Raw genomic sequence first — 25,957 nt, 5'->3', positions numbered from 1 at the left:
TCACAGAGGGATTGCCATGTGCTTGGAACACAAGGTATTCTCCATTCAATTGAAGGACTAACTCTCCTCTGTTGACATCTATCACAGCTTCTGCTGTGGCTAGGAAAGGTCTTCCTAGGATGATGCATTCATCATCTTCCTTCCTAGTATCTAGGATTAGGAAATCAGCAGGGATGTAAAAGTCTTCAACTTTTACTAGCACGTCCTCTACTATCCCATGAGCTTGTCTCACTGACTTATCTGCCAATTGCAGTGAGAACAAAGCAGGTTGCACCTCAATGATCCCTAGCTTCTCCATTACAGAGAGTGGCATAAGGTTTATCCCTGACCCAAGATCACACAGAGCTTTTTCAAAGCTCATGGTGCCAATGGTGCAAGGTATCAAGAACTTGCCAGGATCTTGTCTCTTTTGAGGTAGAGTTTCCTGAATCCAAGTATCCAAATCACGAATGAGCAAGGGAGGTTCACTTTCCCAAGTCTTATTACCAAATAGCTTGGCATTCAGTTTCATGATAGCTCCTAGATATTGAGCAACTTGCTCACCAGTCACATCTTCATCCTCTTCAGAGGATGAATAATAGTCAGAGCTCATGAATGGCAGAAGGAGATTTAATGGAATCTCTATGGTCTCTATATGAGCCTCAGATTCCTCAGGATCCTTAATGGGAAACTCCTTCTTGCTTGAGGGACGTCCCAGGAGGTCTTCCTCACTAGGATTTTCGTCCTCCTCCTCCCTAGTGCATTCGGCCACTTTGATCAAATCAATGGCCTTGCACTCTCCTTTTGAATTCTCTTCTGTATTGCTTGGGAGAATACTGGGAGGAGTTTCAATAACTTTCTTACTCAGCTGGCCCACTTGTGCCTCCAAATTTCTAATGGAGGATCTTGTTTCATTCATGAAACTGAAAGTGGCCTTTGATAGATCAGAGACTATATTGGCTAAATTGGAATTATTTTGTTCAGGATTCTCTGTCTGTTGCTGAGAAGATGATGGATATGGCTTACTATTATTCAGCCTATTGCGTCCACCATTGTTAAAACCTTGTTGAGGTTTTTGTTGATCCTTCCAGGAGAAATTTGGATGATTTCTCCATGATGGGTTATAGGTATTTCCATATGGTTCACCCAGATAATTAACCTCTGCCATGGCAGGGTTCTCAGGATCATAAGCTTCTTCAGAAGCTGCCTCTCTAGTACTGTTGGATGCATGTTGCAATCCATTCAGATTTTGAGAGATCATGTTGACCTGTTGAGTCAACACTTTGTTCTGAGCCAGTATGGCATTCAGAGCATCAATTTCAAGAACTCCTTTCTTCTGAGGGACCCCATTATTCACAGAATTCCTCTCAGAGGTATACATGAACTGGTTGTTAGCAACCATATCAATGAGTTCTTGTGCCTCTTCAGGCGTTTTCTTCAGGTGAATAGATCCACCTGCAGAGTGATCCAGTGACATTTTCGAAAATTCAGAGAGACTATAATAGAATATATCTAATAAGGTCCATTCTGAAAACATGTCAGATGGACATCTCTTGGTCAACTGCTTGTATCTTTCCCAAGCTTCATAGAGGAATTCACCATCTTTTTGCTTAAAGGTTTGAACATCCACTCTCAGCTTGCTCAGCTTTTGAGGAGGAAAGAACTTATCTAAGAAGGCAGTGACCAGCTTATCCCAGGAGTCCAGGCTATCCTTAGGTTGTGAATCCAACCATATTCTAGCTCTGTCTCTTACAGCAAAAGGGAAAAGCATGAGTCTGTAGACTTCAGGATTAACTCCATTCGTCTTTACAGTATCACAGACTTGCAAGAACTCAGTTAAGAACTGATAAGGATCTTCAGATGGAAGTCCATAAAACTTGCAGTTTTGTTGCATTAAAGCAACTAGTTGAGGCTTAAGCTCAAAGTTATTGGCTCCAATGGCAGGAATGGAGATGCTTCTTCTATCAAACTTGGATGTGGGCTTTGTGAAGTCACCAAGCATTCTCCTTGCATTATTATTATTATTATTTTCGGCTGCCATCTCCTTCTCTTGTTCGAAAATTTCTGAAAGGTTGTTTCTGGATTGTTGTAATTTAGCTTCTCTTAATTTTCTCTTCAGAGTCCTTTCAGGTTCTGGATCAGCTTTAACAAGAGTGCCTTTATCCTTGTTCCTGCTCATAAGAAAGAGAAGAAAACAAGAAAAGAAAAAGGAATCCTCTATGTCACAGTATAGAGATTCCCTTATGTTAGTAGAAGAAGAAAGGGGTAGAAGAATGAAGAGGGAGATTCGGATTATAGATGAAGAGAGGTGAAGAGAAGTGTTAGTAATTAAATAATTAAATAAAAGAAGAAAAGAGAAGAGAAATTCGAAATTAATTTTTGAAAAAGAGTTAGTGATTTTCGAAAATTAAAGTTAATAGATAATTAAAATTAAAATTTAAAACAATTAAAAAGAATTTTTGAAAAAGAGAGGGAGAATTTTCGAAAATAAGAGAGGGGAAAGTAGTTAGGTGGTTTTGAAAAAGATAAGAAACAAACAAAAAGTTAGTTAGTTGATTGAAAAAGATTTGAAATCAAAATTTGAAAAAGATAAGAAGATAAGAAAAAGATAAGATATTTTGAAATCAAATTTTTAAAAAAAAAAAGATAAAAGTTTTGAAAAAAGATAAAATAAAAGATAAAAAGATATATTTGAAAAAGCTATTTTGAAAAAGATTTAATTTTTAAAAAGACTTAACTAACAAGAAACTACAAGATAAGATTCTAGAACTTAAAGATTGAACCTTTCTTAACAAGAAAGTAACAAACTTCAAATTTTTGAACCAATCACATTACTTGTTAGTAAATTTTCGAAAATTGGATAAAAAGATAAGAAAAAGATTTTGAAAATATCTTGAAAAAGATTTTTGAAATTTTCGAAATTTATAAAAAATTTGAAAAAGATATGATTTTTGAAAAAGATTTTGAAAAGATAAGATTTTTAAAATTGAAATTTTGACTTGACTTGTAAGAAACAACTAATTTTAAAAATTTTTGACCAAGTCAACCCAAAATTTCGAAAATTTGGAGGGAAATAAGGAAAAGATATTTTTGATTTTTAAAGTTTTAAAGAAAAACACAAAAAATGACCCAAAACATGAAAATTTTGGATCAAGACACAAGATGCATGCAAGAATGCTATGAATGTCAAGATGAACACCAAGAACACTATGAAGATCATGATGAACATCAAGAACATAATTTTGAAAAAATTTTTGATGCAAAGAAAACATGCAAGACACCAAACTTAGGAATTTTTAATGCATGGAAAATATGAATGCAAAGATGCACATGAAAAACAACAATCAACACAAAACAAGAAATCATCAAGATCAAACAAGAAGTCTTGTCAAGAACAACTTGAAGATCATGAAGAACACTATGAATGCATGAGATTTTCGAAAAATGCAAGAAAAATTTTAAAAGCATGCAATTGACACCAAACTTAAAAATTAACACAAGACTCAAACAAGAAACACAAAATATTTTTGATTTTTATGGTTTTCTAATTTTTTTGTATTTTTATTAATTTTTGTTTTTGAAAATATTTTTGGAGAAAACGAAAAAGAAAAGGAAAATTTTGAAAAAGATTTTTGAAAAGAAAATTACCTAATCTGAGCAACAAGATGAACCGTCAGTTGTCCATACTCGAACAATCCCCGGCAACGGCGCCAAAAACTTGGTGGACGAAATTGTGATTTCTATCTTTTGAGCTTTAGCATATATTTACCCTTAGGGCACTGTTTATTCTCACAACTCCGTTCAACTAACCAGCAAGTGTACTGGGTCGTCCAAGTAATAAACCTTATGTGAGTAAGGGTCGAATCCACAGAGATTGTTGGTATGAAGCAAGCTATGGTCACCTTGTAAATCTCAGTCAGGCAGATTAAAATTGTTTATGGGTTTTCGAAAAATGCAAGTTAAGGAAATAAACAATAAAAGGGATAGAACACTTATGCAGATTCATTGGTGGGAATTTCAGATAAGGGGATGGAGATGCTGTAGAGCCCAAGGACGCCTGCTCTCCTACTGCTTCTATTCAATCCTTCTTACTCCTTTCCATGGCAAGCTTTGTATAGGGGTTCACCATCAACTGTGGCTACTTTCATTCCTCACGGGGAAATATCCTGTGCGGCTGTCACTCGCACAGCTAACCAGTCTGGAGGCATCACCCATGGCTGATGGCTACATCCCATCCTCGCAGTGAAAACTATGCTAACGCACTCTGTCACAGTACGGCTAATCACCGGTTGGTTCCCGCTCCTACTGGAATAGAATCCCTCTTTTGCGTCTGTCACTAACGCTCAGCAGGTTAAAGTTTGAAGCACGTCACGGTCATTCATTACGGAATCCTACTCGGAACACCACAGACAAGGTTGGACTTTCCGGATTCCCAGGATCCTACTCGGAATACCACAGACAAGGTGAGACTTTCCGGACCCTCATGAATGCCGCCATCTATCTAGCTTATACCACGAAGATTCTGTTGGGGAATCTAAGAGATATACATTCAAGCTCTGTTGCATGTAGAACGGACATGGTTGTCAATCACGCGCATTCATAAGTGAGAATGATAATGAGGGTAATCTGACTCATCACATTCATCATGTTCTTGGGTACGAATGAATATCTTGGAATAAGAATAAGAGAGATTTGAATAAAAGAAGATAGAATTGCATTGATACTTGAGGTACAACAGAGCTCCACACCCTTAATCTATGGTGTGCAGAAACTCCACCGTTGAAAATACATAAGCAAAGAGTTCAGGTATGGCCGAATGGCCAGCCCTCTCTAACGTGATCACAGGATTCAAAATACAATCCAGGATGTCTAATACAATAGATAAATGTCCTATATATACTAGACTAGCTACTAGGGTTTACATGAGTAAGTAATTGATGCATAAATCCACTTCCGGGGCCCACTTGGTGTATGCTTGGGCTGAGCTTGATCATTCCACGAGCTAAGGCATATCTTGGCGTTGAACTCTGAGTTATGACGTGTTTTGGGCGTTCAACTCCGGATCATGACGTTTTTCTGGCGTTTAACTCCAGACAGCAGCATGAACTTGGCGTTTAACGCCAAGTTACGTCGTCATTCTTCGAATAAAGTATGGACTATTATATATTGCTGGAAAGCCCTGGATGTCTACTTTCCAACTCCGTTGAGAGCGCGCCAATTGAAGTTCTGTAGCTCCAGAAAATCCATTTCGAGTGCAGGGAGGTCAGAATCCAACAGCATCAGCAGTCCTTTTGTCAGCCTTCTTCAGAGTTTTGCTCAAATCCCTCAATTTCAGTCAGAATTTACCTGAAATCACAGAAAAACACACAAACTCATAGTAAAGTCCAGAAATGTGAATTTAACATAAAAACTAATGAAAATATCCCTAAAAGTAGCTCAAACTTACTAAAAACTATATGAAAACAATGCCAAAAAGCGTATAAATTATCCGCTCATCACTCTGCCTTCTATTTTTCTTTTCCTCTGACACCTCAAGGAGTCTCTATACTGTGACATAGAGGATTCCACAGTTTCTTGTTCTCTTCTCTTTCATATGAGCAGGAGCAAAGACAAAAGCATTCTTGTTGAGGCTGATCCTGAACCTGAAAGGACCTTGAAGCGAAAGCTAAGAGAAGCTAAGGCACAATTCTCTGTAGAGGACCTAACAGAAATCTTCAAAGAAGAAGACCCCATGGCAGTCGAAAACAACAACAATGCCAACAATGCAAGGAAGGTGCTGGGTGACTTTACTGCACCTACTCCCGACTTCTATGGGAGAAGCATCTCTATCCCTGCCATTGGAGCAAACAACTTTGAGCTTAAGTCTCAATTAGTTTCTCTAATGCAACAGAATTGCAAGTTCCATGGACTTCCATTGGAAGATCCTCATCAGTTTTTAGCTGGGTTCTTGCAAATCTGTGACACTGTCAAGACTAATGGGGTTGACCCTGAAGTCTACAGACTTATGCTATTCCCTTTTGCTGTAAGAGCCAGAGCTAAAACATGGTTGGATTTTCAACCTAAAGAAAGCCTAAACTCTTGGGAAAAGCTAGTCAATGCCTTCTTGGCAAAGTTCTTTCCACCTCAAAAATTGAGTAAGCTTAGAGTGGAAGTCCAAACCTTCAGACAGAAGGAAGGAGAATCCCTCTATGAAGCTTGGGAAAGATACAAACAATTAATTAGAAAGTGCCCCTCTGATATGCTTTCTGAATGGAGCATCATAGGTATTTTCTATGATGGTTTCTCTGAACTATCCAAGATGTCTTTGGATAGCTCTGCTGGAGGATCTCTTCATCTGAAGAAGACGCCTACAGAAGCTCAAGAACTAATTGAAATGGTTGCAAATAACCAATTCATGTACACTTCTGAAAGGAATCCTGTGAACAATGGGATAAATCAGAAGAAAGGAGTTCTTGAGATTGATACTCTGAATGCCATATTGGCTCAAAACAAAATATTGACTCAACAAGTCAATATGATTTCTCAAAGTCTGTCTGGAATGCAAAATGCACCAAGCAGTACTAAGGAAGCTTCATCTGAAGAAGAAGCTTATGATCCTGAGAACCCTTCAATGGAAGAGGTGAATTACATGGGAGAACCCTATGGAAACACCTATAATCCTTCATGGAGAAATCATCCAAATCTCTCATGGAAGGATCAACAGAGACCTCAACAAGGTTTCAACAACAATAATGGTGGAAGAAACAGGTTTAGCAATAGCAAGCCTTTTCCATCATCTTCTTAGCAACAGACAGAGAGTTCTAAGCAGAACACCTCTGACTTAGCAACCATGGTCTCTGATCTAATCAAAACCACTCAAAGTTTCATGACTGAAACAAGATCCTCCATTAGAAATTTGGAGGCACAAGTGGGTCAGCTGAGCAAGAAAATTACTGCACTCCCTCCTAGTACTCTTCCAAGCAATACAGAAGAAAATCCAAAAGGAGAGTGTAAGGCCATCAACATGGCCGAATTTGGAGAGGAGGAAGAGGCAGTGAACGCCACTGAGGAAGACCTCAATGGACGTCCACTAACCTTCAATGAGTTCCCCAATGAGAAACCATGGGAATCTGAGGCTCAAAATGAGACCATAAAGATTCCATTGGACTTACTTCTGCCATTCATGAGCTCTGATGAGTATTCTTCCTCTGAAGAGGATGAGTATGTCACTGAAGAGCAAGTTGCTAAATACCTTGGAGCAATCATGAAGCTAAATGACAAGTTATTTGGAAATGAGACTTGGGAGGATGACCCCCCTTTGCTCATCAAAGAACTGGATAACTTGTCTGGGCAGAAATTACCTCAAAAGAGACAAGATCCTGGAAAGTTCTCAATACCTTGTACCATAGGCACCATGACCTTCAAGAAGGCCTTGTGTGACCTAGGGTCAAGTGTAAACCTCATGCCTCTCTCTGTAATGGAGAAGCTAGGGATCTTTGAGGTGCAAGCTGCAAAAATCTCACTAGAGATGGCAGACAACTCAAGAAAACAAGCTTATGGACTTGTAGACGATGCTCTGGTAAAGGTTGAAGACCATTACATCCCTGCTGATTTCATAGTCCTAGAGACTGGGAAGTGCATGGATAAATCCATCATCCTTGGCAGACCCTTCCTAGCCACAGCAAAGGCTGTGATTGATGTTGATAGAGGAGAATTGATCATTCAAGTGAATGAAGAATCCTTGGTGTTTAAGGCTCAAGGATATCCCCCTGTCATCATGGAGAAGAAGCATGAAGAGCTTCTCTCAAAACAGAGTCAAACAGAGCCCCCACAGTCAAACTCTAAGTTTGGTGTTGGGAGGCCACAACCAACTTCTAAGTTTGGTGTTGAACCCCCACATTCAAACTCTAAGTTTGGTGTTGGGAGGTTCCAATATTTCTCTGAGCATCTGTGAGGCTCCATGAGAGCCCTCTGTCAAGCTACTGACATTAAAGAAGCGCTTGTTGGGAGGCAACCCAATGTTATATTTTATCTATTTTCCTTTGTTATTTTATGTTTTCTGTAGGTTGATGATCATGAGAAGTCACAAAAACAATTGAAAAAGAAAAAACAGAATGAAAAACAGAAAGAAAAACAGCACACCCTGGAGGAAGATCCTGCTGGCGTTTAAACGCCAGTAAGGCTAGCAGATGGGCGTTTAACGCCCAGTCTGGCACCATTCTGGGCGTTTAACGCCAGAAAGGGGCACCAGACTGGCGTTAAACGCCAGAAAAGGGCAAGCACTTGGCGTTAAACGCCAGAAATGGGCACCAGCCCGGCGTTTAACGCCAGAACTGGCTCAAAACACATTTTTGCATGCCATTTGGTGCAGGGATGACTTTTCCTTGACACCTCAGGATCTGTGGACCCCACAGGATCCCCACCTACCCCACCATTCTCTCTCTTCTTCACCCATTCACCAATCACCTCAACACCTCTTCCCCAAAAACCATTCACCTATCAAATCCCATCTTTCTCTTCACCACTCACATCCTTCATAAAACCCCACCCACCCCACCATTCAAATTTAAACCACTTTCCCTCCCAAACCCACCCTCACATAGCCGAACATCACCCTCCCCCCCACTCCTATATAAACACATCTTCACTCCTTCATTTTCACACAACATAAACACTACGTCTCCCTCCTATAGCCGAACCACAAGGCCATATCCATCTCCTCTATTTCTTCTTCTTCTACTCTCTTCTTTCTTCTTTTGCTTGAGGACGAGCAAACCTTTTAAGTTTGGTGTGGTAAAAGCATTGCTTTTTGTTTTCCATAACCATTTATGACATCCAAGGCCGGAGAAACCTCTAGAAAGAGGAAAGGGAAGGCAAAAGCTTCCACCTCTGAGTCATGGGAGATGGAGAGATTCATCTCAAGGGTGCATCAAGACCACTTCTATGAAGTTGTGGCCTTGAAGAAGGTGATCCCCGAGGTCCCTTTCAAACTCAAAAAGAGTGAATATCCGGAGATCCGACATGAGATCCGAAGAAGAGGTTGGGAAGTTCTTACCAACCCCATTCAACAAGTCGGAATCTTAATGGTTCAAGAGTTCTATGCCAATGCATGGATCACCAAGAACCATGATCAAAGTGTGAACCCGGACCCAAAGAATTGGCTTACTATGGTTCGGGGGAAATACTTGGATTTTAGTCCGGAAAATGTAAGGTTGGCTTTCAACTTGCCCATGATGCAAGGAGATGAACATCCTTACACTAGAAGGGTCAACTTTGATCAAAGGTTGGACCAAGTCCTCACAATCATTTGTGAAGAGGGTGCCCAATGGAAGAGAGATTCAAGAGGGAATCCTGTTCAACTGAGAAGGCATGACCTCAAACCTGTGGCTAGAGGATGGTTGGAGTTTAACCAACGCTCAATCATTCCCACTAGCAACCGGTCCGAAGTTACTATAGACCGAGCCATCATGATCCATAGCATCATGATTGGAGAAGAAATAGAAGTTCATGAGGTGATATCCCAAGAACTTTATAAGGTGGCGGACAAGTCCTCCACCTTGGCAAGGTTAGCCTTTCCTCATCTCATTTGTCACCTCTGTTATTCAGTTGGAGTTGACATAGAGGGAGACATCCCCATTGATGAGGATAAGCCCATCACTAAGAAAAGGATAGAGCAAACAATAGATCCCTCTCATCATCAAATCCCTGAGATGCCTCAAGGGATGCACTTTCCTCCACAAAATTATTGGGAGCAACTAAACACCTCCCTAGGAGAATTGAGTTCCAACATGGGACAACTAAGGGTGGAGCACCAAGAACATTCCATTCTCCTCCATGAAATTAGAGAAGATCAAAGAATCATGAGAGAGGAGCAACAAAGACAAGAAAGAGACATTGAGGAGCTCAAGCACTCCATATGAACTTCAAGAGGAAGAACAAGCCGCCATCACTAAGGTGGACCCGTTCTTTAATTTCCTTGTTCTTTATTTTCCTATTTTTCGAATTTTAGTGCTTATGTTTATCTATGTTTGTGTCTTGTGATCATTAGTGTCTTAGTGTCTATGCCTTAAAGTTATGAATGTCCTATGAATCCATCACCTTTCTTGAATGAAAAGTGTTCTTAATTGAAAAAGAGAAGAATTGCATGAATTTTGAATTTTATAACAGTTTAATTATTTTGATGTGGTGGCAATACTTTTGTTTTCTGAATGTATGCTTAGACAGTGCATATGTCTTTTGAATTTGTGGTTCATGAATGTTGGCTCTTGAAAGAATGATGAAAAAGGAGACATGTTACTGAGGATCTGAAAAATCATTAAAATGATTCTTGAAGCAAGAAAAAGCAATTAATACAAAAAAAAAGAAATAGAAAAAAAATCGAAAAAAAAAGAGAGAAAGAAAAAGAAAAAGAAAGAGAAAAAGAAAGAAATAAAGTTGTGATCCAAGGCAAAAAGAGTGTGCTTAAGAACCCTGGACACCTCTAATTGGGGACTCTAGCAAAGCTGAGTCACAATCTGAAAAGGTTCACCCAATTATGTGTCTGTGGCATGTATGTATCCGGTGGTAATACTGGAAGACAGAGTGCTTTGGGCCACGGCCAAGACTCAATAAGTAGCTGTGTTCAAGAATCATCATACTTAACTAGGAGAATCAATGACACTATCTGGATTCTGAGTTCCTAAAGAAGCCAATCATTCTGAATTTCAAAGGATAGAGTGAGATGCCAAAACTGTTCAGAGGCAAAAAGCTAAAAGTCCCGCTCATCTAATTAATACTGATCTTCATAGATGTTTTTGGAATTCATTGCATATTCTCTTCTTTTTATCTTGTTTGATTTTCAGTTGCTTGAGGACAAGCAATAATTTAAGTTTGGTATTGTGATGAGCGGATAATTTGTACGCTTTTTGGCATTGTTTTTAGTATGTTTTTAGTATGATCTAGTTAGTTTTTAGTATATTTTTATTAGTTTTTAGTTAAAATTCACTTTTCTGGACTTTAATATGAGTTTGTGTATTTTTCTGTGATTTCAGGTATTTTCTGGCTGAAATTGAGGGACCTGAGCAAAAATCTAATTCAGAGACTAAAAAGGACTGCAGATGCTGTTGGATTCTGACCTCCCTGCACTCGAAGTGGATTTTCTGGAGCTACAAAGGCCCAATTTGCGCGCTCTCAACGGCGTTGGAAAGTAGACATCCTGGGCTTTCCAGCAATATATGATAGTCCATACTTTACCCAAGATTTGATGGCCCAAACCGGCGTTCAAAGTCACCCTCAGAATTCCCAGCGTTAAACGCCGGAACTGGCACAAGGATGGGAGTTAAACGCCCAAACTGGCATAAAAGCTGGCGTTTAACTCCAAGAAGAGTCTCTACACGAAAATGCTTCAATGCTCAACCCAAGCACACACCAAGTGGGCCCAGAAGTGGATTTTTATGTCATTTACTCATCTCTGTAAACCCTAGGCTACTAGTTCTCTATAAATAGGACCTTTTACTATTGTATTTTCATCTTCTGATCTTTGGAATCTTTTGATCTTTAGATCTTTTGATCATTGGGAGGCTGGCCTCACGGCCATGCTTAGACCTTGTTCTTATGTATTTTCAACGGTGGAGTTTCTACACACCATAGATTAAGGTGTGGAGCTCTGCTGTACCTCGAGTATTAATGCAATTACTATTGTTCTTCTATTCAATTCCGCTTGTTCTTGTTCTAAGATATCACTTGTTCTTCAACTTGATGAATGTGATGATCCGTGACACTCATCATCATTCTCACCTATGAACGTGTGTCTGACAACCACCTCCGTTCTACCTTAGATTGGGTGGATATCTCTTGGATTCTTTAACCGGAATCTTCGTGGTATAAGCTAGAACTGATGGCGGCATTCAAGAGAATCTGGAAGGTCTAAACCTTGTCTGTGGTATTCTGAGTAGAATTCAATGATTGAATGACTGTGACGAGCTTCAAACTCCTGAGGGCGGGGCGTTAGTGACAGACTCAAAAGAATCACTGGATTCTATTCCGGCCTGATTGAGAACCGACAGATGGATAGCCGTGCCGTGACAGGGTGCGTTGAACATTTCCACTGAGAGGATGGAAGGTAGCCACTGACAACGGTGAAACCCTTGCATACAGCTTGCCATGGAAAGGAGTAAGAAGGATTGGATGAAGACAGTAGGAAAGCAGAGAGACGGAAGGAACATAGCATCTTCATGCGCTTATCTGAAATTCCCACCAATGAATTACATAAGTATCTCTATCTTTATCTTTATGTTTTATTCGTATATCACCCATATCCATTTGAGTTTGCCTGACTAAGATTTACAAGGTGACCATAGCTTGCTTCATACCAACAATCTCTGTGGGATCGACCCTTACTCGCGTAAGGTTTATTACTTGGACGACCCAGTACACTTGCTGGTTAGTTGTGCGAAGTTGTGTTTATGCCATGGTATTGAACACCAAGTTTTTGGATTCATTACTAAGGATTATTTGAGTTGTGAAAAGTATTGATCACAATTTCGTGCACCAGAGAGAAACATCATCCATGGAGAGGGTACCATAAGGAGCGATCTGCTGGTCGACAAAGCTAATGGGGTCAAAATCCGGGGCATCCAGATTGAAAGGTTCAACAGTTCGAGGTCTTTTAGGAGGAGGGACGACCGAAGAAGAAACAACAGCAGCAGCAGAAGATTGTGGGGGATCCACTAAATGAACCCGAGGAGTAGGGATCATTCTCCTCAGACCAGGAGAACTCGGCACAAATGGCTTCAATGGGACCTGAGAGGACCCTTCCCCATCTACCCAGGCCGAGGTGTTTTGAGCTGTAGTGGCTTTCCTCACCTTTTTGAAGGCCTTCATTGCATCATTATTCTTGGCCATCTCTGAAAAATGAAAAACAACAGTTTTACATACTGGGAAGAAAGGAGAAAAGCAAAAAACATGAAATAGTATACATCAAGTAATACCCAATATATCTCGGACGAGGGAGGGGTCTCCCAAACATTTTTTGGTAACTAAATGAGGAGGTTTCCCCCAAAGATCCTCCAAAATCGTCATAAAGGCCTGTTCGACCTCATCAAGCATCTTTCACGTATAACGGGATACTACTACATTCTGCTACCAATGAAAAGGGAAGGATGGCTCCCCATTCGCTTCCAGAAAAAAAGGGACGAGCTCCCTCAACAGCGCGAACCTTGAAAAAATAATTCTTGAAGTCCCTAAAAGACTCGTCTTACATGGTAAAAACCTTATTTCCTTGTGCAGATCTAAAAGAAACCCACAAAGCTTTCTTTTTTGAAGAAATTCCGGGCTTAGTTAAAACAAACAAATAAAGGAAAAGAGTTTGAGAAGGGATAACATTCAGTTCTTGACAAAGAAGTTGAAAAATCTTAATAAAGCCCCACGAGTGTGGATGAAGCTGGGACAGAGCTACATTACACGACCACAACAAATCAGTCTCAAACGAGGTAAAGGGAAAGGTGATGTCCAACTGGCTGAAGAAATAGTCATAAGCATAAAAGAAAAGGCGCTCCCCCTGGGTCAGGACAGGGAAGCAAACCCTCTCCTCGGAGTCAGGTGCCACCAACTCATAATTCTTCTCTTGATCCCTACTCTTACAGAGACGGTGATGTTTCCTAAGCTCCACACAAAATTCAGCATTGACCACAGAAACACACATCAAAATAAGGGAGTCCAACCAATCGGACATACCCTCAGGAACCTTAGAGGATGTCTCTACAATATTTTTGCGAGAAGACATAGCCAACTAGTCCTACAAACAAGAAAAGGAGAGTGGATTACTAAAAACATCTCGGACAAAATCAAAACAACTCAGCCAGCACAGTCCAGCACAGTCCAAACACGGCACAAACAACAAAAAGAAACCCCAGGACCCACACCAAGAAGGTCCAGGGGCATCCTTTGGAGGCAATCAGGGAACAAAGATTCAAGAAAATCTACAAGGCTAAACATCCCAACAAAAAACTCGCAGCAAGAACAAAGAGAAACCCTTTCCCAGAAAGCAACATCCCAAAAAGAAAAACAAACGCGAAGAAGATCAAACGAGCCACCAAAAGAAAAAGTTCTTTTACGGAGCAATCCCCATCAAAGAAAAGCAATCAATAGGACAAAAACCATCAAAAGGAGCAACCTTTTTCAAAAACAACAGTTCAGAAATCAGCAGTAGCATACGAAGCCCTAAAGAGCCAAACCCGGAAAATACACCCAGAAGCATACATAAGGTCAAAAGGAAAACCAGAAAGCATGCATCACAGTGATAAACCGAGCGTGATAATATACAAAGATTCAAGCTTTCCAACATGCACTCAGTCAAAATCAAAACTTCAAAATCAAATACAGAGCAGCAAAAATAGACGACAAAAGAAAAAGCAAAACCAACCTGCAAAAGCGCGCGCTTTCAGAGGAAACGGAACAGAAACGTTTCGCATTCAAAAAGGAACTCTACAAAGATAAAATCGACGAAATGCTCGAGTTCGGTTTCACCCAAGAAAGATCGAAGTCCTAAAACTAAAGACTCGACCTCAAAGGGAAGACCGAGCTCGAGCAGGGTCACTGTTATACCCTGGGTCGAGTTGTCCGATTCGGGATGTTCTACCGACAAAGCGACCGACCTCCTTAGGTCAGGACAATCCGACCTCTTCTCAAAGAGCTCGGCCAAACTACAAGAAAAGCCCAATAAAGGGCCCAAACAGAGGAACATGACCCGAATCCAAGGGCAGCCCAAGCCTATAGAGATAAAGGCGGTTCTCTTAAAGATAAGATGACCTCGCTCGAAGATAAAGATAAAAATAAGCTAACTAACTTATCTTATCTAAGGAAGGTCTCTCTACACCATTATAAATACACTGGAGCACCCAGGTATAACTCATACTCTGATTCTACTAAATACCTGCTTAATACCCTTGCTAACTTAAGCATCGGAGTCCCTTGCAGGTACCCCCTATTCTCTGGGGACGAAGGATCAGCACCATTACCAAGTCCATCAAGTCGGACATAACAGCTCTGACCAGCACAGAAGATCTCATCCGAGATCGACCTACAGTTTTAGGTACTCTCACAACGGTTAACAAAAATGACTCCATGGGAGAAGAGGAGGAGATGAGTGCCCTCAAATTTGAATTCCTCCTAACAAGCTTTCTTTTAGTGTGATCAGCTTGATTCTCCTTGCTTGTTAGGGTAGGGGATGTATTGTTTCTCCATCCCCTATGCATCTTTCTCTTGGGACCTTCCTCCTTGGTGGGTGTTGACTGCCCAATGATGAGCGGATAATTTATACGCTTTTTGGCATTGTTTTTAGGTAGTTTTTAGTAGGATCTAGCTACTTTTAGGGATGTTTTTATTAGTTTTTATGCAAAATTCATATTTCTAGACTTTACTATGAGTTTGTGTGTTTTTCTGTGATTTCAGGTATTTTCTGGCTAAAATTGAGGGACCTGAGCAAACATCTGATAGAAGGTTGACAAAGGACTGCTGATGCTGTTGGATTCTGACCTCCCTGCACTCAAAATGGATTTTTAGGAGCTACAGAACTTCAAATGGCGCGCTCTTAATTGCGTTGGAAAGTCGACATCCAGGGCTTTTCTGAAATATATAATAGTCCATACTTTGTTCGATTTTAGATGACGCAAACCGGCGTTCAACGCCAAAAACATGTCACAAACCAGAGTTAAACGCCAAAAACACGTTACAACTTGCCGTTTAACTCCAAGAGAAGCCTCTGCACGTGTAAAGCTCAAGCTCAGCCCAATCACACACCAAAGTGGACCCCGGAAGTGGATTTTTGCACTTAGACTTATTTCTGTAAACCCTAGTAGCTGGTTTAGTATAAATAGAACTTTTTACTATTGTACTAGGCATCTGATCCTATTTGGTCCTATCTTGTCTTGTCTTTTGTGGAGGCTGGCCATTCGGCCATGCCTGGACCATCACTTATGTATTTTCAATGGTGGAGTTTCTACACACCATAGATTAAGGTGTGGAGATTTGCTAGTTAATGCAATTACTATTATTCTTCTATTCAATTCATGCTTATTCTTATTCTAAGATATTCGTTGCACTTCAACATGATGAATGTGATAATCTGTGACACTCATCATCATTCTCACCTATGAACGCGTGCCTGACAACCACTCCCGTTCTACTTTAGATCGAGCGCATATCTCTTGGATCCCTTAATCAGAATCTTCGTGGTATAAGCTAGAATTATTGGCGGCCATTCCTTAGATCCGGAAAGTCTAAACCTTGTCTGTGGTATTCCGAGTAGGATCTGGGAAGGGATGACTGTGACGAGTTTCAAACTCGCGAGTGTTGGGCGTATTGACAGACGCAAAAGGATCAATGGATCCTATTCCAACATGATCGAGAACCGACAGATGATTAGCCGTGCTGTGACAGAGCATTTAGACCATTTTCACTGAGAGGATGGGAAGTAATCATTGACAATGGTGACGCCCTACATACAGCTTGCCATAGAAAGGAGTAAGAATGATTGGAGGAAGGCAGTATGAAAGCAGAGATTCAGAAGGGACAAAGCATCTCCATACACTAATCTGAAATTCCCACCAATGATTTACATAAGTATCTCTAGCTCTATTTTATACTTTATTTATCTTTATATTCGAAAACCATTTTAACCATTTGAATCCGCCTAACTGAGATTTACAAGATGACCATAGCTTGCTTCATACCAACAATCTCTGTGGGATCGACCCTTACTGACGTAAGGTGTTACTTGCACGATCCAGTACACTTGCTGGTTAGTTGTGCGAAGTTGTGACAAAGTGTGATTCACGTTTGAGAGCTCTAAGTCTTTGGCACCATTGTTGATGATCATAATTTTGTGCACCAAGTTTTTGGCGCCGTTGCCGGGGATTGTTCGAGTTTAGACAACTGACGGTTCATCTTGTTGCTCAGATTAGGTAATTTTCTTTTCAAAAAGTTTTCAAAAATCTTTCAAAATTTTTTTTCTTTGTTTTCGTTTTTCCAAAAAGTAATTTTCGAAAAACCAAAAAATTAATAAAATCATAAAAAACCAAAAATATTTTGTGTTTCTTGTTTGAGTCTAGTTTCAATTTTTAAGTTTGGTGTCAATTGCATGTTTTTAAAATTTATGCATTTTTTCGAAAAATTCATGCATGGTGTTCTTCATGATCTTTAAGTTGTTCTTGATAAGTCTTCTTGTTTGATCTTCAAATTTTTTTGTTTTGTGTTTTTTGTTGTTTTTCATATGTATTTTTGCATTCATAGTGTCTAAGCATTGAAAATTTATAAGTTTGGTGTCTTGCATATTTTTCTTTTCTTGAAAATTTTTCAAAAATAATTTTTGATGTTCATCTTGATCTTCAAAGTGTTCTTGGTGTTCATCTTGACATTCATAGTGTTCTTGCATGCATCATTGGTTTTGATCCAAAATTTTCATGTTTTGGGTCATATTTGTGTTTTCCTCTCTCATCATTAAAAATTCAAAAATAAAAAATATCTTTTCCTTATCTCTCTCATAAAATTCGAAATCTTTGGGTTGACTTAGTTAAAAAATTTTAAAATTAGTTGTTTCTTGTTAGTCAAGTCAAGATTTCAATTTTAAAAATTTTATCTTTTCAAAACTTTTTCAAAAATCAAATCTTTTTCATTTTTTATTATTTTCGAAATTTTTTTTAAATTGATTTTCAAAATTTTTTCTTATCTTTATTTCATGATTTTCAAAAACTTTACTAACAATTAATGTGATTGATTCAAAAATTTCAAGTTTGTTACTTTCTTGTTAAGAAAGGTTCAATCTTTAAATTCTAGAATCATATCTTTTAGTTTCTTGTTAGTCAAGTAATCAATTTAATTTTAAAAATCAAATCTTTTTCAAACAAATCTCAACCATATCTTTTTCAAATCATATCTTTTTTTTTTCAAAATCAATTTCAAAATCTTTTCTAACTTCTTATCTTTTCAAAATTGATTTTCAAATCTTTTTCAACTAACTAATTAACTTTTTGTTTGTTTTACTATTTCTTATCTTTTTCAAAACCACCTAACTGCTTTTCTCTTTCTAATTTTCGAAAATCACCTTACTCTTTTTCAAAATTCTTTTTAATTAACTAATTATTTCAAATTTTAATTTTAATTGTATTTCTTCTCTCAATTTACGAAAATCACTAACCATTTTTCAAAAACAATTTTCGAAATTCTCTCCCTCTCATCTTCTTCTATTTATTTATTTAATTACTAACACTTCTCTTCTACTCAAAATTCGAACCCTCTCTTCTCCTCTGTGTTTGAATTTTTCTCTTCTCATTCTTATTCTTCTTTTCTCCTACTAACATAAAGGAATATCTATACTGTGACATAGAGGATTCCTCTTCTTTTCTGTTCTCTTCTTTTTCATATGAGCAGGAGCAAGGACAAGGACATTCTTGTTGAAACAGATCCTGAACCTGAAGGGACCCTAAAGAAGAAGCTAAGAGAAGCTAAAGCACAATAATTCAGAGAAAATCTTACAGAGAATCTCGAAAAAGAAAGAGACATGGCCGAACCCAATAACAATGGTGGAGGCGCAAGGAGGATGCTTGGTGATTATACTACACCTAATTCCAATTTTTATGGAAGAAGCATCTCAATCCCTGCCATTGGGCAAACAATTTTGAGCTGAAGCCTCAACTAGTTGCTCTAATGCAACAGAATTGCAAGTTCCATGGACTTCCATCAGAAGATTCCTATCAGTTTTTAACTGAATTCTTGTAGATCTGTGATACTGTTAAGACAAATGGAGTAGATCCTGAAGTCTACAGGCTCATGCTTTTCCCTTTTGCTGTAAGAGACAGAGCTAGAGCATGGTTGGACTCACAACCTAAAGATAGCCTGGATTCTTGGGATAAGCTGGTCACGGCCTTCTTGGCCAAGTTCTTTCCTCATCAAAAGCTGAGCAAGCTTAGATTGGATGTTCAGACCTTCAAGCAAAAAGATGGTGAATCCCTCTATGAAGCTTAGAAAAGATACAAGCAGTTGATCAAAAAGTGTCCTTCTGGCATGCTTTCAGAGTGGACCATTTTAGATATATTCTATGACGGTCTATCTGAGCTTTCTAAGATGTCACTAGATCATTCTGCAGGTGGATGCATTCACCTAAAGAAAATGCCTGCAGAAGCTCAAGAACTCATTGACATGGTTGCAAATAACTAATTCATGTACACCTCTGAGAGGAATCCTGTAAGTAATGGGACGCCTCAGAGGAAGGGAGTTCTTGAAATTGATACTCTGAATGCCATATTGACTCAGAACAAAATGTTGACTCAGCAAGTCAACATGATTTCTCAGAGTCTGAATGGATGGCAAAATGCATCCAACAGTACTAAAGAGGCATCTTCTGAAGAAGAAGCTTATGATCCTGAGAACCCTGCAATGGTAGAGGTGAATTACATGGGTAAACCCTATGGGAACACCTATAATTTCTCATGGAGAAATCATCCAAATTTCTCATGGAAGGATCAACAAAAGCCTCAACAAGGCTTTAATAATGGTGGAAGAAATAGGCTTAGCAATAGCAAGCCTTTTCCATCATCTTCTTAGCAACAGACAGAGAATTCTAAGCAGAGCCCCTCTAGCTTAGCAAACATAGTCTCTGATATATCTAAGGCCACTTTACATTTTATGAGCGAAACAAGGTCCTCCATTAAAAATTTGGAGGCACAAGTGGGTCAGCTAAGTAAGAAAATCACTGAAACTCCTCCTAGTACTCTCCCAAGCAATACAGAAGAGAATCCAAAAAGAGAGTGCAAGGCCATTGATATAATCAAAATGGACGAATCCAAAGAGGAAGGGGAGGATGTGAATCCCAATGAGGAAGACCTCATGGGACGTCTCCCAGACAGTAAGGAGTTCCCTATTGAGGACCTAAAGGAATCTGAGGCTCATATAGAGACCATAGAGATTCCATTAAACTTCCTTCTGCCATTCATGAGCTCTGAGAACTATTCTTCCTCGGAAGAGGATGAACATGTAACTAAAGAGCAAGTTGCTCAATATCTAGGAGCCATCATGAAGCTGAATGCCAAGTTGTTTGGTAATGAGACTTGGAAAGGTGAACCTCCCTTGCTCATTAGTAAACTAGATACATGGGTTCAGCAAACTTTACCTCAAAAGAAATAAGATCCTGGTAAATTCTTAATACCCTGTACCATAGGCACCATGACCTTTGAGAAGGCTCTGTGTGACCTGGGGTCAGGTATAAATCTTATGCCACTCTCTGTAATGGAGAAACTGGGGATCTTTGAGGTATAAGCTGCAAAAATCTCATTAGAGATGGCAGACAAGTCAATAAAACAAGCTTATGGATTGGTAGAGGACGTGTTAGTGAAGGTTAAAGGCCTTTACATCCCTGCTGATTTCATAATCTTAGATACTGGGAAGGATGAGAATGAATCCATCATTCTTGGAAGACCTTTCCTAGCCACAGCAGGAGCTGTGATTGATGTTGATAGAGGAGAGTTAGTCCTTCAATTGAATGGGGACTACCTTGTGTTTAAAGCTCAAGGATCTTCCTCTGCAACCATGGAAAAGAGGCACGATAAGCTTCTCTCAATACAGAGTCAAACAAAGCCCCCACAGTCAAACTCTAAGTTTGGTGTTGGGAGGCCACAACCAAACTCTATTTTTGGTGTTGAACCCCCACATTCAAACTCTAAGTTTGGTGTTGGGAGGTCCCAACAATGCTCTGAACATCTGTAAAGCTCCATGAGAGCTCACTGTCAAGCTATTGACATTAAAGAAGCGCTTATTGGGAGGCAACCCAATTTTTATTTATCTATATTTCTATTGTTCTTTTATATTTTATTAGGTTTATGATCATGTGGAGTCACAAAACAATTGCAAAAATTAAAAACTAAATCAAAAATTGTAGAAAAAAAGCACACCCTGGAGGAAGAGCTTACTGGCGTTTAAACGCCAGTAAGGAGCATCTGGCTGGCGTTTAATGCCAGAACAGAGTATGAAGCTGGCATTGAACGCCAGAAACAAGCAGCAGTCTGGCGTTTAAATGCCAGGATTGCACCCTGAGGAAAGCTGGCGTTAAACGCCAGAAACAAGCAACAAAGTGGCGTTTAACGCCAGGAACAAGCATAGAGCTGGCGTTTAACGCCAGAAACAAGCATCAGTCTGGCGTTAAACGCCGGGATTGCATACAGAAAGAATTTTACACGCCTAAAGGGTGCAGGGATGAGAAATCTTTGACACCTCAGGATCTGTGGACCCCACAGGATCCCCACCTACTTTCTCGCTCTCTCTCACACCTTTTCATAACACTCTTCCCTAAACATCATTCACCAATAACCTCAATCACTCTTCCTCATCACCTCTTCACCACTCACATCCATCCACTCTTCCTCATAAACCCCACCTACCTTCAAATTCAAAATCTATTTCCCACCCAAACCCACCCTAAATGACCAAACCCTAACCCCTTTCTCTCCACTATATAAACCCCTTACTCCTTCTTCATTTTCACACACACAACCATCAATACTTCTCCCCTTGGCCGAACCATAAACCTCCCTCTATCTCCTCCATTTTCTCCCTTTTCTTCTCATATTCTTTCTTCTTTTGCTCGAGGACGAGCAACATTCTAAGTTTAGTATGGTAAAAGCATAGCTTTTTTGTTTTCCATAACCATTGATGGCACCTGGTGGACGAAATTGTGATAAAAGAGTTTCAAGCACTGTTAGAGAAGCTCACAACTCCGTTCAACTAACCAGCAAGTGCACTGGGTCGTCCAAGTAATACCTTACGTGAGTAAGGGTCGATCCCACGGAGATTATTGGTTTGAAGCAATCAATGTTTATTTTATTAATCTTAGTCAGGAGGCTAATAAAGTTATTTGGATTTAGTTGTAAGAAGTCAAAGTATTTAAAATTGTAAGTTAAAATAATAGAGAATAATAGCGTTACTTGTTGTGCAGTAATGGGGAATATGTTGGAGTTTTGGAGATGCTTTGTCCTTTGAACTTCAACTCTTCCTTGAAATCCTTCAACACACGCAAGGCTCCTTCCATGGCAAGCTCTATGTAGGGTGTCACCGTTGTCAGTGGCTACTTCCCATCCTCTCAGTGAAAACGTTCCTATGCTCTGTCACAGCACGGCTAATCATCTGTCGGTTCTCAATCAGGTTGGAATAGAATCCATTGATTCTTTTGCGTCTGTCACTAACGCCCAGCCCTCAGGAGTTTGAAGCACGTCACAGTCATTCAATCCCAGAATCCTACTCGAAATACCACAGACAAGGTTTAGACCTTCCGGATTCTCATGAATGCCGCCATCAATCCGGCCTATACCACGAAGATTCTGATTAAGGAATCTAAGAGATATTCATTCAATCTGATGTAGAACGGAGGTGTTTGTCAGGCACACGTTCATAGATTGAGGAAGGTGATGAGTGTCACGGATCATCACCTTCTTCACAATTAAGCGCGAATAAACATCTTAGATAAGAACAAGCGTGTTTGAATGGAAAACAAAGGAATTGTATTAAATCATCGAGACGCTGCAGAGCTCCTCACCCCCAACAATGGAGTTTAGAGACTCATGCCGTCACAAAGTATGTAATTCAGATCTGAAAATGTCATGAGGTACAAGGTAAGTCTCTAAAAGTTGTTTAAATAGTAAACTAGTAACCTAGGTTTACAGAAAATGAGTAAACTAAGATAATTGGTGCAGAAATCCACTTCTTGGGCCCACTTGGTGTGTGCTGGGGCTGAGACTAAAGCTATCCACGTGTAGAGGCCTTTCTTGGCGTTAAACTCCAGGTTATGACGTGTTTTGGGCGTTCAACTCCGGATCATGACGTTTTTCTGGCGTTTAACTCCAGACAGCAGCATGAACTTGGCGTTCAACGCCAAGTTACGTCGTCTATCTTTGCGCAAAGTATGGACTATTATATATTGCTGGAAAGCCCTGGATGTCTACTTTCCAACGCCGTTGAGAGCGCGCCAATTGGACTCCTGTAGCTCCAAAAAATCCATTCCGAGTGCAGGGAGGTCAGGATCCAACAGCATCAGCAGTCCTTTTTCAGCCTAAGTCAGATTTTTGCTCAGCTCCCTCAATTTCAGCCAGAAAATACCTGAAATCACAGAAAAATACACACACTCATAGTAAAGTCCAGAAATATGATTTTTGCCTAAAAACTAATAATATTCTACTAAAAACTAATTAAAACACACTAAAATCTACATGAAATTACCCCCAAAAAGCGTATAAAATATCCGCTCATCACAACACCAAACTTAAACTGTTGCTTGTCCTCAAGCAACTAGATGAATAAAAGAGGATAAAAAGAAATTAAGAAGCAATAATATCTCAGAGTTTTAAGTGAAGCTCAGATTCTAATTAGATGAGCGGGGCTAGTAGCTTTTTGCTTCCAAACAGTTTTGGCATCTCACTTTATCCCTTGAAATTCAGAATGATTGGCATCCATAGGAACTCAGAAGTCAGATAGTATTATTGATTTTCCTAGTTAAGTATGTTGATTCTTGAACACAGCTACTTTTATGAGTCTTGGCCGTGGCCCTAAGCACTTTGTTTTCCAGTATTACCACCGGATACACAAATGCCACAGACACATAATTAGGTGAACCTTTTTCAGATTGTGACTCAGCTTTGCTAGAGTCCCCAGTTAGAGGTGTCCAGAGCTCTTAAGCACACTCTTTTTGCTTTGGATCACGACTTTAACCACTTAGTCTCAAGCTTTTCACTTGGACCTTCATGACACAAGCACATGGTTAGGGACAGCTTGATTTAGCCGCTTAGGCCTGGATTTTATTTCCTTGGGCCCTCCTATCCATTGATGCTCAAAGCCTTGGATCCTTTTTACCCTTGCCTTTTGGTTTTAAGGGCTATTGGCTTTTTCTGCTTGCTTTTTCTTTTTCTTTCTATTTTTTTTTCGCCACTTTTTTTTCACAAGCTTTTGCTTTTTCACTGCTTTTTCTTGCTTCAAGAATCAATTTCATGATTTTTCAGATCATCAATAACATTTCTCTTTGTTCATCATTCTTTCAAGAGCCAACAATTTTAACATTCATAAACAACAAGATCAAAAATATGCACTGTTCAAGCATTCATTCAGAAGACAAAAAGTATTGCCACCACATATAAATAATTAGAATTTTCCTTATTAAGAACTCGAAAAAATTAAATTGCCTCTTTATTCTACAAATCTACTATTTTATTCATGTTTGATGATGATGGAAAGAATAAATTATAACTTAATTGGAAATAAAACCAAAATAGATATGCTAATTACTACTCCTATATAACTTCTAAGGTAGAATCCTATAATAATACTATCACAGAGTTAAAGCTAGAATTAGAACTTAACAACCTGTATTTTGGGAAGTGGATGTTCCTCTAGTCTGTAGGGTGCCTTCAAGAATTACTTTCTGACGCTTCAGCTCCCTTAAGTTCACATCCTTGATCTTCTTGTTCCCTTAGGTGCCATGATCTTGATGAGTTTTAGCTCAGTGATCATGGCAACTCACACCAAACTTAGAGGTTTGCTTGTCCTCAAGCAAAAGAAATGACAGGAGAGGAATAGAGGGAGAGGCATTTTTGAAATCCAAAAGATATGATGAGTTGAAAAAGATTTGAATTGGAAAAAGATTTGGGTTTATGAATTAAGATATATTTGATATTTTTGAAAAAGGGATTTTAGAAATTAGTGTTTTTAGAAATTAGGATTAAAATTTTGGAATTGAAGGATGACATTTTGAAACATGTTTATGCAAGAAATCATGAATTGAAACATAAAAATTTAGAAAAATTATAAAGAAAAACGAATTTTACCTCCTCCCCACCATCCTGGCGTTAAACGCCCAACTGGTGCATGGTTTGGGTGTTTAACGCCCAAATGCTGCTTCTCCTGGGCGTTCAACGCCCAGCTGATGCATCTTTCTGGCGTTGAACGCCAGGAAGGCCTTTGTCACTGGGCGTTTTTCTGAACGCCCAGGATGCTAACAATCTGGCGTTAAACGCCCAGAAGGTGCTTCTTTCTGGCGTTTAACGCCCAGATGCTACCCTTACTGGCGTTAAACGCCCAGTGGGTGCTTCTCATGGGCGTTCAACGCCCAAATTGTTTCTTACTGGCTTTTTCACGCCAGTGAGCTTCCAATTTTCCCTGTAACTCTGTGACTTCAATCAATTGCTATTTCACCTTTTGAAGATACTCTAGCATCTACCTGTAAAACTTGATCAATTAAATAAACAAATAAAATTAAATTTTGTGATTTGGCTGGGTTGCCTCCCAGCAAGCGCTTCTTTTATGTCATTAGCTGGACTGTTACTGAGTTTTAATTAAGCCTCAGTTTTGAGCAGTCTTGCTCAAAATTACCTTCAAGATAATGTTTAACTCTTTGTCCATTAACAATGAACTTTTTGTTAGAGTCATTATCCTGAAGCTCTATGTATCCATATGGTGATACACTTGTGATTACATATGGACCTCTCCACCGGGATTTTAATTTCCCGGGGAATAATTTGAGCCTAGAATTAAATAGCAGAACTTTCTGCCCCGGCTCAAAGACTCTGGATGACAATTTCTTATCATGCCATCTTTTTGCTTTCTCCTTGTATATTTTTGCATTCTCGAAAGCATTGAGTCTAAATTCCTCTAGCTCATTTAACTGGAGTAAACGTTTTTCTCCAGCTAATTTGGCATCAAGGTTTAGGAATCTGGTTGCCCAGTAGGCCTTGTGTTCCAGTTCCACTGGCAAGTGACATGCCTTTCCATACACAAGCTGGTATGGAGAGGTCCCTATAGGGGTCTTGAACGCTGTTCTGTATGCCCACAGAGCATCATCCAAGCTTCTTGCCCAATCCTTTCTACGGTTAATTACAGTCCATTCCAGGATTCTTTTGAGTTCTCTATTTGAGACTTCAGCTTGCCCATTAGTTTGTGGGTGGTATGGAGTAGCTACCCTGTGGCTAACTCCATAACGTACCAGAGCAGA

The 25,957-nt window shown here is 39.5% G+C and overlaps 3 non-coding genes across 3 annotated transcripts; 1 reads left to right on the top strand and 2 right to left on the bottom strand.

The window, feature by feature from the left end:
- The first annotated feature begins 1,514 nt into the window (after positions 1-1,514).
- Positions 1,515-1,618, top strand: LOC112700517 (small nucleolar RNA R71). Its single transcript, XR_003153425.1, has one exon. It is a non-coding gene; the product is annotated as a small nucleolar RNA R71 (small nucleolar RNA).
- A 4,497-nt stretch (positions 1,619-6,115) lies between these two features.
- On the bottom strand, positions 6,116-6,223 carry LOC112700133 (small nucleolar RNA R71). The gene has a single exon (XR_003153051.1). It is a non-coding gene; the product is annotated as a small nucleolar RNA R71 (small nucleolar RNA).
- Positions 6,224-18,894: 12,671 nt separating this feature from the next.
- Positions 18,895-18,998, bottom strand: LOC112700611 (small nucleolar RNA R71). The gene has a single exon (XR_003153518.1). It is a non-coding gene; the product is annotated as a small nucleolar RNA R71 (small nucleolar RNA).
- Positions 18,999-25,957: the final 6,959 nt, after the last annotated feature.

The sequence above is a fragment of the Arachis hypogaea genome, chromosome 6 (assembly GCF_003086295.3).
Source record: "Arachis hypogaea cultivar Tifrunner chromosome 6, arahy.Tifrunner.gnm2.J5K5, whole genome shotgun sequence".
NCBI classification, from domain to species: domain Eukaryota; kingdom Viridiplantae; phylum Streptophyta; class Magnoliopsida; order Fabales; family Fabaceae; genus Arachis; species Arachis hypogaea.
This window is presented reverse-complemented; position numbering and strand designations above follow the sequence as displayed.